The following is a 16,122-nucleotide window of genomic DNA, read 5'->3' as shown; positions in this document are numbered from 1 at the left end:
GGAACATGTGCATGTGTCACCACACATGGCTTATTTAAAAAAAAAAATCTATTATTTAAGATTTTATATATATATATATATATATATAGTGTGTGTGTGTGTGTGTGTGTGTGTGTGTGTGTGTGTGCACTTGCTGACTGTGCTGGTGGACACTAGAAGTGAGTATGGGATTCCCTGGAGCTTGGGTTGCCAGAGCCTTGTGTTGACAAGGACTCTGGAAAAGAACTTGGGTCCTCTGGAAGAGCAAGTGCTTTTAACCACTGCTCTCTTTTGGTTTCTTGAGGCAGGGTTTTGTTAAGTAGCTTTGACTGGTCTAGATATCTATTATGTAGAACAAGATGGCCTGAAACTGTCAGCATCCCTCTGCCTCTGCCTCTAAGTGCTGAGATTACAGGTATGTGCCACCACACCCAGCTCAATTTTTCCTTTCATTATGTTCTGTTTTACTGTATGGAAATTATATTGGTGGTTGGAGGAGGGTATGAATTAATTTTTACTCCATTTAATTCATTTTAAAATTAAAAATACTAGGACTTAGGACCATATTTCACAAGCCTATATATCCAACCTCCAAGTGTGAAATCCTCTTTTCCTCTCTGGGCATGAAGTGATGCCCAGGAACAAAGTAAAGCAGAGCAAAGGCCACTGGGTTCTCCCTCCCTCCCCTTCCAAGCTCTAGTTCTTACCTGTTGTCATTGCTGCACACCGTTAACCTCTGGGACTCCTGGGGGAAAAGAAAATAGGTAAGGCAGGGCAGGTTTGCACACAAGGTGTTACGCCTCTGTGTTTCCCGCCAATCTGTCATTTCCTTCATGGCCTTCTGCCAGGCTCGGAAGGTTCTTCCCTGCCCAACATTCATTAAAAATACTTGTTTCTATACACTTTATAGTTTTTTCTTTGTGGGTTACAGGAGACATTTAGATCTTTAAACCACCAGCAATTTGAAGATAGCCAGTTAGCTCTGAGATGTTAATTGTCTCCCACTAATTTGAAATACCACTTAAAAGCGTATAAGATCTGTAAGTGTGCCAGTTTTGGAATATTTTCTGGACTCTGCCCCATTTCCTACTTTTTAGTGTCTTATAAGCCAAGTCCTATTTCATAGCAAGTTTTTTAACTGTTTGTTGTTTTGAGACAGAGTCTCGTTATGTAGCCCCAGCTAGCCTAGAGCTCACTGTGTAGACCAGGCTGGCCTGGACCTCACAGAGGCCTTCCTCTGCCTCCCAAGTGCTGGGCCACTATGTTCAGCTCACAAGTTATTTTTCAAAGCTTTATAGATTTTTCAAACATGTATCCTCCCGATAAACTAGAATAATTAACTTTTGTTCATTTGGGTTTTATTTCTGTTTGTTTTCTAAGTGCTGGGTTTAAAGGCATATACCACCATGCCCAACCTGGTAATTACCTTTTTAAATGGATTTCTAACATTTCTTTTATTAATTCAAAAATCTTTTACATTGATTTATTTTGTGTGGGTGGGTGTGTGGCACAAGTGTGTCATGGTATTTTTGGTGGAAGTCACACAACAATTTGCACAAGTCAGTTTTTTCTTCCCACCATTGGTTCTGGGAATTGAACTCAGGTCATCAGGCTTGGCAGCAAGTGCCCTTACCCACAGCATCTCCTTAGCCTCTGAACACACCCCAAGGGAGGCAGGAGGATCTCAAGGCCAGCTGTCAATACAGTGAGATCCTGCCCCCCCCCCCCAAAAAAAAGGCAGAACCAAACCGGAAACACTCCTGCTCCTGTCCTGGTTAGATTTTGACAACTCGATACAAGCTGGAGTTATCTAGAAAGAACCTCAACTGAGAATGGCCTCCCTCAGATGCCTGTAGGCAAGTCCGTGGGAGCATTTTCCTGATTAATGATTCATGGAGGAAGGTCCAGAGCACAGCTTAAATAAACCCTTTGTTCCCCAAGTTGTTTTTGGTTTTTGGTTTGTTTTTTTTTTTTTTTTTTTTTTTTTGGTTTTTCAAGACAGGTTTCTCTGTGTAGCTTTGCGCCTTTCCTGGAACTCGCTCTGTAGACCAGGCTGGCCTCGAACTCACAGAGATCCGCCTGCCGAGTGCTGGAATTAAAGGCGTGCGCCACCACCGCCTGGCTCCCCCAAGTTGTTTTTGGTCATGTTGTTTATCATAGCAACAGAAACATTATTAAGATACCCACCACCACCACCACCACCAAAAAAATAAACAAATAGTCACAACAGAGAACTCTTTCTGAAGAATGGAAGAGAGTTTTTAGGGATTCTGTTTTTCCCCATATCTCCACAAATGTTCTTGGGGTTTTTTGCAACTAAGTCTTCCTTTTCTGTATTTATTCCAGTTTATGTCTACAGTAACTTCTCATCCACAATCTATGTGTTTATGTTTACACAGAATGCCCTTTTGTCCTTAATGATGTAGTTGTCATGGTAATATTAAATCATCATAGAAGCTCTAAAACCAAGTTGTCCAATGGTGAGGAGGCTGCATACATAACCTCATGTAGTTCCCTTTCTACATCCCGAAGAGATAGCCAGACATGTTGGCACACATCTATAATTACAGCATTCAAGAAGCTGAGGCAGGAAGATAGGAAATTCAAGGCCAGGCTGGGCTACATCCTGAGACCGTGATTCCATAAGAAACAAAACAATAATCCAGTGAAGCTTGGACATTTGCAAGCAGACAAATTCATAAATGTGTTTACACACACAGCAACAAAAGGAAAGCGCCACATTCCAAATCAACCTTTTGTTGTTGTTCCTGTTGTTCTGTAGTCCAGGCTAGCCCCAAACTCTCCCTAGTCCAGCTTCAGCCTCCAGAGTTCTGGAAACACGAGTATATGCCTTCCCACCTCCCTAAACTGACTCTGTTGGGGGGGGGGGAGTGTCTTTATCATGTTAAAAAAGAAAACATCCATATGTGTTTATTTACTTTATTTTTATTGAGACATACTATTTGTACTTTTTGTAATTAATGTATAAAGTGAATTATGGTAAGTTAGTACACATATATAGTGTATCATAATTAAATCAGAGCAATATGTATTTCTAATTCTTTAATCACTACACACTAGTTTATCAAAGACTTTAAGCTAAAAACATGTTTTAAATTTTTTCGCCAGATATTTATTTATTCATCTTTGATGACGTATGTTGTTTTATTTAAATCTTTTTGGAGAATTTCATACACAAGCATTGTGTTTACAGCACTCTGTAAGGAACTCTTTCTTTCTCTAGCAAGGGGGAGAGCTGGAAGCATTGGCACTCTGGCCTCTAGGGGGCACTCGTTCCCTTTTAAATAGTGTGGTTCAAGCATTCAAATCCCTGGAGTAAGGGTGAAACCAGGAAAAATGTTCCAAAAACTTCGCAAAATGCTTCAGACAAAACGACGGCTAATGAGTACTAAGAAAAACACAGCTGGATAGTTTGGCTCAATGAGTGCAGTGCAGGAAATTGACACTGAAAAAGAATTCTCCCCTACCTTGCTTCCCGATACATACACAGACAGAAGGGTGCCCCCACCCCCCGCCCACTCGCCCCAAGTTTTAAACTTGGTATAATGTCCTCAACTTTCCACCCACCCACTCAAGATTGGTAAGGCTAATTTCACACACGAGTGTCCAAGCTCTGGGCTCCATTTCACTATCTGGCTCTCTCTTAGGCAGTAGACATTAAACATGCCAATTCCCCTCGCTGAGAAGACTGCTATAGTCTGACCTACAGAGTTGTGCTGGAATCTTTGAGGAAGAGGAAAAGAGCTGTATAAAAAGAGCACACATCCTGGATAGGGTGAGCAATCTTGAGGGATGAGGTGACAGCTTCCTCTGGGACAAAGAACAGGCTAAACTCACTGCTTTCTCACTTGTGTACAAGCAACGCGTTCCCCAAGCACAGTGTCCCATGCTGCAAAGCAAACCCACTGCCTGGTTCATCTTACGTCTCCCCTGAAGTCGCGGGGCAACAGGAATGGACAGCGACATCAACGCTCATGTTTTGTTGTTTTGCTGTGCTATGAATAATGAAATTCCTTTCCTGACTCAGACAATGCCCGTCGAAATCGAAGGACAGGGAATCCTGTAGCTTCATCTCTTTCTCATGTGTGCTTCCAGTTGGCTTGAAAAATGGTTAATTTTGGAGGTCACGTAGCTGGGCAGTGTGTCTAGCCTCCCACCAGTTCCACAGTAGACAACACCTTTGACGTTTTTGTTATAGTGATAACAGTGGCCTTGATTACTTCTCAGGGACTAGAAAGGTGTTTTTGTCAAAACCACTTTATTTGGGCTTGCCTAACATGGAACTGGTATGTTTAATGTAATCTAATACCTGGCATCTGATGCCACAGACTGCACCCTCGAATCATACCAGCAGCACCATTTTCTGAACGTGAGTACCTTGAGGAGCCAGAAGACTTGCTAGCACATCCACAGACCACTTGCTACTTCTCTGCCAATATCCCCGGGTCAAGCCTTCAGTAATTGTGCTCGTCTCATAAATATCCCCAACCCTACCCCTTCTCGAGGGCTTGGGTCTATCCCTCCATGCTCAGCTGTCCTGAGAATAAACTTTCTTTTTCACCAGACCTCGCAGTCTCAGGGACTGGCACACCGTGTGGCCTGGCTTTGATGCTGGTACCTTCTGCTGTCATCCATGAAACAGTAACAGGCCACACTGTGGGCTTGTAAGGAGGATGTAAGCAAACTGCAGACCTGACACTTTGACTCAGCAGGATGACCTCACCAGAATTATATGAGACCAAAATGTGCAAAAGAGATCCACATACATATTCATTCTATCTAAGGAACTTTACCTGTCAGTTATAATTCTAAGTTTGTGGGTATGCATTCATTTAGTCACTAGATAGAAACTTTTAAAATTCCCATTTTACAGGTGGGATGAAGAGGCACAAAGATTTGCTAGGACAGTCCGTCCATAAGTGTCAGAGCCCTGTGTTCCAAATAAAGCAAATACCAACAAACTTGACCCACTTCCTCACTGACCCACTGACCCACTGTGTTAGCTGCTGGGGAGGAGGAAGAGATGTGTGTAACACAAACTGCTAAACGGTCTTACTGATTAAAAAAAACAAAAACAAAAACCCGGAGCCAGCTATTGGGGTGAAAGCTGAAAGATCAGAGAAAGAGAACAAGCCAGCTACATTCTTACCTCCACGAAATCCTCAGCCTCAAGACAGTGAGTTCCTGTTTCCTCACGCCGTATATACCTTTCTCTGCCCTGCCATCTTACTTCCTGAGATTAAAGGCGTGTGCGCTTCCCAAGCAAAGGCATGAGGTCTCAAGTGTTGGGATTAAAGGTGTGTGCCACCACACCTGGCTTTGTTTCCAGTGTGGCCTCGAACTCACAGAGATCCAGATGGATCTGTTTCCCAAGTGATAGGATTAAGGGTGTGTGCCGTCACTGTCTGGCCTCTATGTCTAATCTCATGGCTGTTCTGTTCTCTGATTCCCAGATAAGTTTTATTGGGGTGCACAATATATCACCACAGCTGTGTGTGTGTGTGTGTGTGTGTGTGTGTGTGTGTGTGTGTGTGTTGAGATAGAGTTAATTCTGAAAACACTTGAGATGACCTGTTTCAAACTTTTAATTTTTCGCATCATGATGATATGGTTTTATTTAGATGTTCTTCTTTCCTTCCTTCCCTTCTCTCCTTTCTTCTTGACCCCTCATTCTCTGTGACAATGTCTGCCTTACTATGTAGTCCAGGCTAGCCTTGGGCTGTCTATCATACTACCCAAGCCTCCCAATTGGTGGCTTTATAGGTATCTGCTACTATACCTGGAATTCAGTGTGTGTGTGTGTGTGTGTGTGTGTGTGTGTGTGTGTGTGTGCGCGCGCGCGCGCGCGCGTGTGTGTCTGAGAGAGGGAGAGTTGGGGTCTCTCACTGGCTGGAATTTGCCAAGTAGGCTAGTTGGTTAGAGAGCCCTAGGGATCTGCCTGCCTCTGTCTCCCCAGACCTGGGATTACAAGTGAATGTCACTGCATCTGGCTTTTTCCAAGTTTGTCTTTTGGGGTCTGAACTGAGGTCTTCATGCTTGCCTGGCAAACACTTTACTGCTAAACCATATTCTCAGTCCTTGTTATGTTTTTTACAAGAGCAACTCTTTTAGTCATACTAATAAATGCTTTGGCTTGGCATGCTTATATTCGGCTTATTAGGATTTAGTCAAGAAATTGGCACCTATATTCAGACTATATAGGCAAAAATGCTTTCTCTACACAAAAATTTGTCAAGAATATTTACAGCAGCTTGTTATGGGTCGAATCTGAAATGTCTCCCAATATATGTTCATGTTTTAAACTCTTGTTCCCCAGCCCGTGCTACTATTTGGGGAAGGTTCTGGAATCCGTAGATGGGACCTAGGCTGGCGGAAGCAGGCTCTGAGGAGGACTGTTGAAGGTTGGAGCCGGCTTCTGCCTCCGTCACGCTGATCCCTTGTCCCATGAACAGCTCCCTCCACATGCTGTCACTAGGAGCCACTCCACTGGGCTTTCCTTGCCACGGGGGACTGGATCTTTGAGCTACAATCAGACTTTTCTACTCGGCTTCTGTTAGATTTTTCGGTCACAGTGACACAAAAGAAAACTAATACCTCACTTTATTCATAATTGCTGAAAACATGGCAACCACCACAATGTCCTAGAGCGGGTGAATGGGTAAATAACTGTGTCATGTCCACACAACAGAACATTGTTGCTCGAATTGCTAAATGGTGTTTAATAATAATAATAATAATAATAATAATAATAATAATAATAATAAAAAACCCAGTACCAGATATTGGTGTAAATGCTGAAAGATCAGAGAGACAAAGGAACAAGCCTCTAGGACTCCTCAGCCTGAAAAGATTTCCTCAGCCAAAAGACTTTAGTTCCTGTCTCCTCACGCCTTATATGCCTTTCTCCACCTACCCATATCATTTCCTGTCTCAACTTTCCTAGTGCTAAAGGTGTGTGTGCTTCCCAGTACTGGTATTAAAGGTGTGTGCCACCACTGCCTGGCTCTGTTTCTTTCCTAGACTGAGTCAATCTCATGTAGTCCAGGGTGGCTTTGAACTCAGAGATCCAGATGGATCTCTGCCTCCCGAGTGCTAGGATTAAAGGCATGTGCCTGGCTTCTATGTTTAATCTAGTGGCTTGTTCTGATCTTCAGGCAAATTTATTACCACAGAATATTTTTCAGCACTGAAAACAGATGAACATGTAAGCCATGAAAAGATTGGGGAAAGATTACATATTCCCAAGGAAAGTAGCCAGTCTGGAAAGGCCACATATGTTATGGCTCCAACTGCACGTTATTTGGATCTGCAGAGACAGTAAGAAGATTGGGAGCTGATCAGAGGGAAGGATAAGTAGGTACGGAATGGAAGAAGATTTTTAGGGAAGCACAACTATTTTGCATAATGCTATTAACGGTGGGTACATGTCATTATACACGTGTCCAAAGCCATAGACTTCATAGCAACAAGGGTGATCTTGAATGTGACATGTGGGACTCGGGTGATAATATTTCAATGTAGGTTTCTTAGCTGTAACACGTGCCCATGGTGGTGTAGATGTTGGTATTGGGGGAGGTTGCCCTGTGGTGTGGGGGCCAGATGTGTATGGGAATGAGAGCTCTTTACTTCCTTCAGTCTTGGGAGCATGACACTACTAAAAAATAAATAAATGAAATGTGCTTTTAAATGCCTTGAAACTGCAGAGTAATTGAAAGCATTATCAGTGGTGTACATTGAGCTTCCGCTGTTCCCACTCTGTGTTAGCTCTCTGCCTCGTTTCCCCACAGTGCCAGCACATGGCCATGTCATACCGCCCACTTGGCCTCTGTTACTTTCCTCCATTGTCCCTTTTTGAGAGCCTACAGCCGCCCCGTTTCTATTTTTCTGTTGTGCTGGGGTTCAAAACCACGGTTTTGCCCATGCTAGGCAAGCGATCTACCACTGAGCCCTACCCCAGCCCTCCATCCCGGTCTCAGTCTACTGTGTGCCTTCTCCATGTCCTCCTTGGGGGCACAGAGCTTCTGCTGGAGAGGGGTCACAGTGGTGGCCGTGATGCCTACCCATACCTCCTGCAGTGCTCACGGGCACTCGCCCATCCTCTGCCAGGCAGTTCTGCGGTTCTCCAACCCTCACACATCTGCAAGTGTTTCTGTTTGACTTTCTTTTCTTTTGAGTTATGGTCTCTTTATGTAGGCCAGACGGGCCTTGAACTTGCAATCTTCTTACCTCAGCCTCCAAGTGCTGGGATTGCAGGCATATGCCGCTACATTTAGCCTCAAGCTTGTATAAATTCTATCTGAAGTTTTCCTTTTCGGTATTGCATAATTTTGAATGTTTTAAGTTTTATATCATTTCTTCCTAAATGAGCCTCAAATTCAATCCCTAGCATGGTGAGGAAGGAAACAATTTTGGTCCATTTTTTTTTCCTGTTCTATTCTTTAGCAGACTACAGACTATTTTTCTGGATTAGTACTAATTTCTATGTTCCATGTTAGTGGTCTCAAGTAGACAAATTGGTCTGATAGATGTGATTTGTTTGGCCTACACAGTGTTCTAAGAAAAATATGGACTAGTTCTTAGCACTTTGAAATGTTTATAGAAGAATGCACATTTTTGGCTTTATTAAAATATTAATAAGCATGGTGTGATGGTTAATTTTGATAGACAGCTTGACTGGAATTGGAATCACTTAGGAGATGCTGTCTGAGCATGTCTTGGAGGGCATTGCCAGAGAGGTTTCACTGGGCAGCGAGGACTCATCTTATCAAGGCCCAGCCTTTGGGTAGAATCGTAAGCGGAACAAAAAAGGAAGGAGGAGGAAGCAGGCTGAGCACCAGCACCGTCTCTCTGTGCTTCCTGACGACTAACAAGGTGAGACTAGCTGCCCCACCTCCTGCTGCCACAGCTAGACCTGTTCTTACCATGACGCCCTGTCGTGACAGATCGGCCCCTCAAATGATGAGCCAAAATAAACGCTTCCCTTTTTCAATTGAAAAATCATTGCATTTAACTGTTTCCATTCATTTCTTTTCCCTGTGTGTGTATTTCAGTAAGGGGATGTGCATCCTCATGTCACAGTGTGTGTGGAAGTCAGAGGACAGCTTTCAGTCTGTTCTTTCTTTCCACCATGTAAGTCCCAGGTATCCGATTCAGTTCCTCAGGTCAGGTTTGGTGGCAAGTGCCTTTGCTCACTGAATCATCTTAGTGGCTCATCCTTCCTTTCTTGAATAGCTTTTGTCCAACATTTTGTTGGGTATTTCATAGCAACAAGAAAAATAACTAATATCCCTGGCAACAATGGGCCTATGCACTTCCATAGCAATAATTAGCTGCTAGCTGTTGCTAGCTGTTCCCTTGAGGGAAGGTGTGGATTTTTTGTTTTTCTGTAAGCCCCCACCCCACACAGCTGCCATTCGTTGAGACTAATTGTCTAGCTGCCATTAATCATCTCACTTTTACCTCTCCTGACAGGAGGCCTCTGCAGTGGCTCATGTTTGTGAACTTTTCTACCATAGGAAGCCTTTTATCCAGCACTGCTGATTGCTCGGGGAGGCTCTGGGGTGTCCTGGAGAGGGCGGAGCTCCTAGAGAATGGAAGTCACTCAGGTGCCGCTTCCCTTGGGTGTGACTGACCCAGGATGGCCCTTTCACCTCTGTGATCTCCTGTTTATCTGTAAAAGGAGGATAATGGTGGGGTAGTTACTGAGGATTAAAGGATAATAATGAACACGGACGGAAAGAAGGCAGGAAGCACCCAGAGAGAGTGACAAACTCCTTTGATAAACTCTGTGATCTCAGGGAAAAGGCAGGGCCACTCCTGCAAGGCTTTGGTGTCATCAGCTCATAATGCATGTGTAATGACACTCTCAGGTATCTGGATACACGGAAGAAAAAGATACGATGCTAGATATCATCTAGGTAAATTGTATTTTCTATAATGGCTAGATAAAACTGTTTGGTAAACCAATAGCACTTCTTCCGCTTAGATGACAATCTTATGCTATGGTAAGTCCAATTCTTACAATAATATATATTAAAAACAAAATATGGTGAATCGATACAGCGACTACTCTGGAAAATCGTGTTTCGTGTTTAAAGACAATTGGTAAAGTGTATGCAACAGCATGATGACCTGATTCCAAACTCGCTGCACACACGTAAAAAGCCAGGCACAGTGGACAGCACCCATGATCCCAGGGAAGTGGATTCAGGAAGACCAAGGGATCTGTTGGCCCAGCAGTCCGACCTACGTGATTATCTCCAGGCTCAAGGAGAGACCCTATCTCAAAAAGAAGGTGGGGAGAGCAGGGCATGTGACACCAGTCTCTGGACGCTACACACAGGTGCACAAATGAGCACACACACCGATATGAACAAGCACGAGCATGCATGTGCACTCATGACACACATAGACACACACACACACACACACACACACACACCTTTCGAGAAAATTTTTCATATTACTTTCACTTGTCTGCACCTTTCAACGGGCTCCTGATAGATCTAAACATACACATTCACACGACTTTGTTTTCTATTTACCACTGTAAAGTATGGCCACAAATGTAGAGGTTTTAAACAACAGCAATAAACCATGCCAATAATTACCGCCCTCACCAACACTGCCAATCTTACGTGCTGCAGGTTAGACATCTGGCAGGAGTGTCATTGAGTAGGGCTGCACTCTTATTGAAAGATTTGGGAGTGAATTCATTTGCCTTCTCTCGATTTGTTTCTTTTTTTAAACAGGGCCTTAATCTGTAGCCCTGACGGTCTGGAACTTTCTATACAGTCCAGGCAGACCTTGAACTCAGAACCACTTGACTGCCTCTTGAGTACTGAGATTGATTCTGTCCAGGAGAGAAACAGAGCCAGGCAGTGGTGGCACACACCTTTAATCCCAGCACTTGAGATCTCATGCCTCTGCTACCAGTATTTGGACGCACACAGGCCTTTAATCCCAGCACTAGGAAGGAAGTGATATGGCTGGGCAGAGAAAGGTATATAAGACGTGAGGAGACAGGAACTAAATCCTTTCTTCAACTGAAAGCCCTTTCAGCTAAAAGTTTTCCGGCTGAAGCCCCTTTTCGGCTGGAGCCCCCTTTCGGCTGGAGACTTCCAGCTGAGGACTCAGAGGCATTCAGTCAGAGGATTCGTGGAGTTGACGAGGTGAGACAAGGCGGTGGCTTGTTCCTTTGTCTCTCCGATCTTTCAGCATTAACCCCAATATCTGGCTCCTGGTTTTTATTATAAGACCATTTAGCAACTCGAGCAACATCTAACAATCCTGGGAGTCAGGAAACCGAGTTCTAATCTCCTCTGCTACTTAATCAGCCGTGCAGCTTGTAACTCTCACCTCTCACGGCCCCAGGCTCATCGCGCAGCCGGATCCGCAGCCCTCCCAGCAGCGCAGCCGTTTTTGACATCTTTGTTGCAGGAGGCCATGGGAGTATACAGCAGGTGACAACTAGTGTTCAACAGGTCGACCCACCAGATGAATATCGCTCTGTTGGGGAGCCCCACTAGGCAAAGTCCGTGGGGTCACTGGTTGACCGTGGTTCACGTGGAAACGGTTGTTTTCTGTCTCTAAGTTTCTCATGCGCCACCACTATACCTCCCTATAAGAACAGCTGTGGGGTTCTTTTCACGGCCCATCGGTAGTGTGCTTTATGTCTTTTGGGCACACTTATAGCTGTGGATGGTCAGAAAGATGATTTCTGTGTAAGCTGTATAATTCTAATAATATAGAATATTTTTCATAACTGATACAGGAAAGCAACAATATTTTCAGTCACAAAGAGCTAATTTTAGACTTCAGAACATATTCAAAGCAAACTGGTTGCCCCAGGAGACAAATACACTAGGATGAATTCCCAGGTGTTGTTTGTTGCTGAATCAAGGTCAGACATGAGGCAACTTTGGTAGACATAACCTTCTACGGTAACTGACTTTTTGCACATAGTTCCAGGCTCAGTTTATGTCACAGGCTCAAGGTTCAGCCAACTGTTTAACTTTCTGTCTGGGAATCCTCCCCAACGTAGAGCTATGTGCATGGCCAAGCATCACTCACTGGTCATCAATGTGACATTCCTAGCCTAAGAGAAACTATGTGACTTATCTTGTGTTATGAGAATGAGTCGGGCCCTGAAAATGTAACATATAATTGTCCAGAGTTTGGCTGTGAGAGGAGTGGTGGTGTAGAGAGGCGGCTGTGTAGAGCTATGTAAGAGCTGTGCAAAGAGTGTGTGTGTGTGTGTGTGTGTGTGTGTGTGTGTGTGTGTGTGTGAGAGAGAGAGAGAGAGAGAGGCGGCTGTGTAGAGCTATGTAAGAGCTGTGCAAAGAGTGTGTGTGTGTGTGTGTGTGTGTGTGTGTGCACGCGTGCGAAGGATGTAGTTGAGTGGGCAGAGAGAGAAATGTGAGAGATGAAGAAGGAAAAGCATGAGAGAAATGTGAGAGACTGAGTGAGTAAAGAGTGAGTGAATGATGTAGAAGTATGTGTGTGTGATGAGAGAGAGAGAGAGAGAGAGAGAGAGAGAGAGAGAGAGAGAGAGAGCTGTGTAAAGAGCTGCATGGTGAGAGCTATGTAAATGAGATGTTTAGCTGTGTGGAGATTTGTAACTGTGTGAAGACAAGGGAGGTGAAGCTGTATAGAAAAGAGATGTAGCCGGGCGGTGGTGGCACACGCCTTTAATCCCAGCACTCGGGAGGCAGAGCCAGGCGGGTCTCTGTGAGTTCGAGGCCAGCCTGGTCTCCAAAGCGAGTTCCAGGAAAGGCGCAAAACTACACAGAGAAACCCTGTCTCGAAAAACCAAAAAAAAAAAAAAAAAAGAAAGAAAAGAAAAGAGATGTAGAAGAGAAATATATGTAAAAGAAAAATGTGCAGCCATGTGAAAATAGATATAACTGTGTATAGAGATGTATGGCCATGTAAGAGAGCGATGTATGTATGTAAAGAGAGGATATATAGCTGTATTTAAAGAATGTAGCAGTAGCCGGTTGGCAGTGGTGCACACCTTTAATCCCAGCACTCGGGAGGCAGAGCCAGGTGGATCTCTGTGAGTTCGAGGCCAGCCTGGTCTACAGAGCGAGATCCAGGACAGTCTCCAAAACTACATGGAGAAACCCTGTCTCGAGAAACAAAAAACAACAGAAAAAAAGAATGTAGCAGTGTGGAACAGAGAGATTCTCTGAGAGGATTATTTAAGATGAAGTAAAAGAGAAAAGTACCATCAGAAAGCGTGTGTGTTTCCTTGTTTTTTCCCCTCAGATAGAGAGGAACTTATTTCTAAAGACCCTCAGATACAAAAGTTTCCTAAGGTCCCACTACTCTGAGGTCCTCTATTCACTGCCCTGGAGCAGTTCTGGGAGCTGGCCTCCCTGGACTGCATTACTTTGTCAGAAATTAGGTGGCTACAGCTGTGTGGTTTATTTCTGGGTCCTCTACTCTATTTCAGTGGTCTACAGATCTGTTTTGGGGCCCTACCATGTTATCTTTGTTACTGTGGCTCCATAATGTAATTTGAAATCTCATATTGTGATGGTTTTTTTTTTTTTTTTTTTGGTTTTTCGAGACAGGGTTTCTCTGTGTAGCTTTGCGCCTTTTCCTGGAACTCACTTGGTAGCCCAGGCTGGCCTCGAACTCACAGAGATCCGCCTGGCTCTGCCTCCTGAGTGCTGGGATTAAAGGCGTGCGCCACCACCGCCCGGCATATTGTGATGTTTTGAGCATGGCTCTTTCCACTAGGCATTGCCTTAGCTATTCAGAGCTTCCACATGAATTTTATCATTGTCTCGCCCAGGGCTGGGAAGAACTCAGTGGAAGTGTGATGGAGATTGCTTTGAATCAGTAGATTGTTCTCGGTACCATAGCCGTTTCCACGATGCTAGTTCTGCCAGTCCATGAGCATGGGAGACCTTTCCACCTCCTAGAATCTTCACTTTCTTCCTTTCGGTCTCTCAAAGTTCCCAGTTACAGACGTCCTTTTCTTCCTTGGGTTTATTCCCATTTTTTAAAAGCTGTCCTGAGTGGGACTCTCCAGCCTCCAGTTGCTTTCCTCTTAGGAAATTAGTTGTCAGTGTATTGAAAAGCTACTTATGTGCTGGCTTTGGCAGCATATATACTAAAAGCTTGGAACGATACAGAGAAGATTAGCATGGATCCTGTTCAAGAATGCAACAAAAATTCATGAGAGTGTTCCATATTAAAAAAAGAAAGCAAAGCTACTGACTTCTGTGTGTTGCTTTTTCTCTTCTTTTGCAGCGCTGGGTTTCATGTGTGCTAGGCAGCAGCATCTCCTTTTTCTCATCCTTTATTCCCTTTCCCATTTTTTTTAGGATCCTTGTAGTCACTGGGCCCGCCAGGAACAATCTCTTTCTTATTGACAGCTGGTAGACAAACTTAATTCCATAGGCAACATTAAGTCTTTGCCATATGACGTAACGCATTCTTGGGAGCAGAGGGTAGAAGGCAGACAACACGAATTGTCAGCCAACCTTAAAGTGTGTACACTTTATATGTGTAATTCAGATTAGATCTTTCCATATCTTTACCTCATATGTGTTTGTCTCCATCCTTAAATAGCCCTATGGAGTGAGAGCTACTTTTACTATGAGAAATGAGGCTAGTTAAGAAATGTGTCTGGATCCAGAGCTGTGAGTAATACAATGAGATGTCAGCCCAGAGCTGCGTCCTCAATCAGTGGTTCAGTATCTTAAAAATTGGTTCAAATTGTGCCTTTCTTTTTATTTTCCAACAAAAGACCGTTGTAATGAAAACAGGCATCTTGTGGGAGGGATAGAGTGAGAAGGACCAGGATAATTCAAACAAACAGCACACTGAGCAACATGATTTCCATAGTTTCTGTGTCATCATACACTATCAGTAGCTGAGGTTTACCTTTCATTCCCCGTCTAAAGTTTCTGAACTGTTAGTCACTGCTTGCTTTTTAAAAAAGATTAACTGGCCAGGCATGGTGGTACATGCCTGTAAATCCCTGCACACTGGAGGCTGAGACAAAAGGCTCATGAATTCTAGGCTAGTCTAATTACACAGAGAGACCCTGTTTTTGGAAAATAAATAAAGAAAACTGGCACAAATTCTTCTAAAGCTGAGAACTTTGGCTTTGCTTATTTGTAATCTAAAAGTAAACAAAACCACAGGAAGTCATGTGGTCAGTCTCTTGCCTTAAATACCCCCAAACCACCACTTTCCATTGCTATTTAGGGGGAAATATAGGATTCCACTGTAATGCACAAGGCCCTGAGTTCAATGCCAGTCTGGGCGATGTAGGGAGGCCAAGGATTCTGCTTTGGGCATATGCAGAATGCTCTTTTCAGGGTCTTAGTTTCCATTCTTGTCTACTTTTTTTCCCCAAATGACTGCTTTTCAGTGCAAATAAGTAGAAATAAAATATAATTTGCCAGCTGGGCGGTGGTGGCGCACGCCTTTAATCCCAGCACTCAGGAGGCAGAGGCAGGCAGATCTCTGTGAGTCTGAGGCCAGCCTGGTGTACAGAGTGAGTTCCAGGACAGGCACCAAAGCTACACAGAGAAACCCTGTCTCAAAAAAAAAACCAAATATATATATATATATATATATATATATATTCCTTGTCATAAACTGACATGACAAGTAAGGAGACAAAAATCTGAAAGAGGTGACAACACCAAAGAAAGTGTCATAAAACCTCCAAACGGTACAATTCCAAGCTGGAAGAGACAGCACACGGTGGAAAGAACCCAGTAGTTAGAAATGCTAAGTAGCACCAGGCACAGGCAGCAGTGGGAACTCACCAGTGGGAACAACCCTTACACCGTGAGGGAAAACTCAGGCGCTTTCTCATTTCTTCAGTTATTTCAAGTTGTGTCAGGATATAAAATCCCTTAAGACTAGGGGTGTAGCTCCATGATGGAGCACATGCCGAGCACATACAAGGCTCTGGGTTCAGCCCACAGCAGATAAGGAAAGGAAAGGAAAGGAACCCCTTGAAAACAGCGCATCTCTGCACCTTGTACCTTTTCTGTCTCGACACATCGCTTTGCACATGACATGCTTGTCCAGTCAGTGATATTTCTGTTCACATGATTGTCATAAGCCACTTTGTAGATATCTGGGAAAAGA

At 43.9% G+C, this 16,122-nt stretch overlaps 1 non-coding gene across 1 annotated transcript; it reads left to right on the top strand.

Moving 5' to 3' along the window:
• Window positions 1–14,098: 14,098 nt before the first annotated feature.
• On the top strand, window positions 14,099–14,207 carry LOC131905369 (U6 spliceosomal RNA). Its single transcript, XR_009377900.1, has one exon. It is a non-coding gene; the product is annotated as a U6 spliceosomal RNA (small nuclear RNA).
• The last annotated feature ends 1,915 nt before the right edge of the window (window positions 14,208–16,122 follow it).

This window comes from Peromyscus eremicus, chromosome 2 (genome assembly GCF_949786415.1).
Source record: "Peromyscus eremicus chromosome 2, PerEre_H2_v1, whole genome shotgun sequence".
Lineage (NCBI taxonomy): Eukaryota > Metazoa > Chordata > Mammalia > Rodentia > Cricetidae > Peromyscus > Peromyscus eremicus.
Note: the sequence above shows the minus strand (reverse complement) of the source record. Positions and strands in the feature narration are given on the sequence as shown.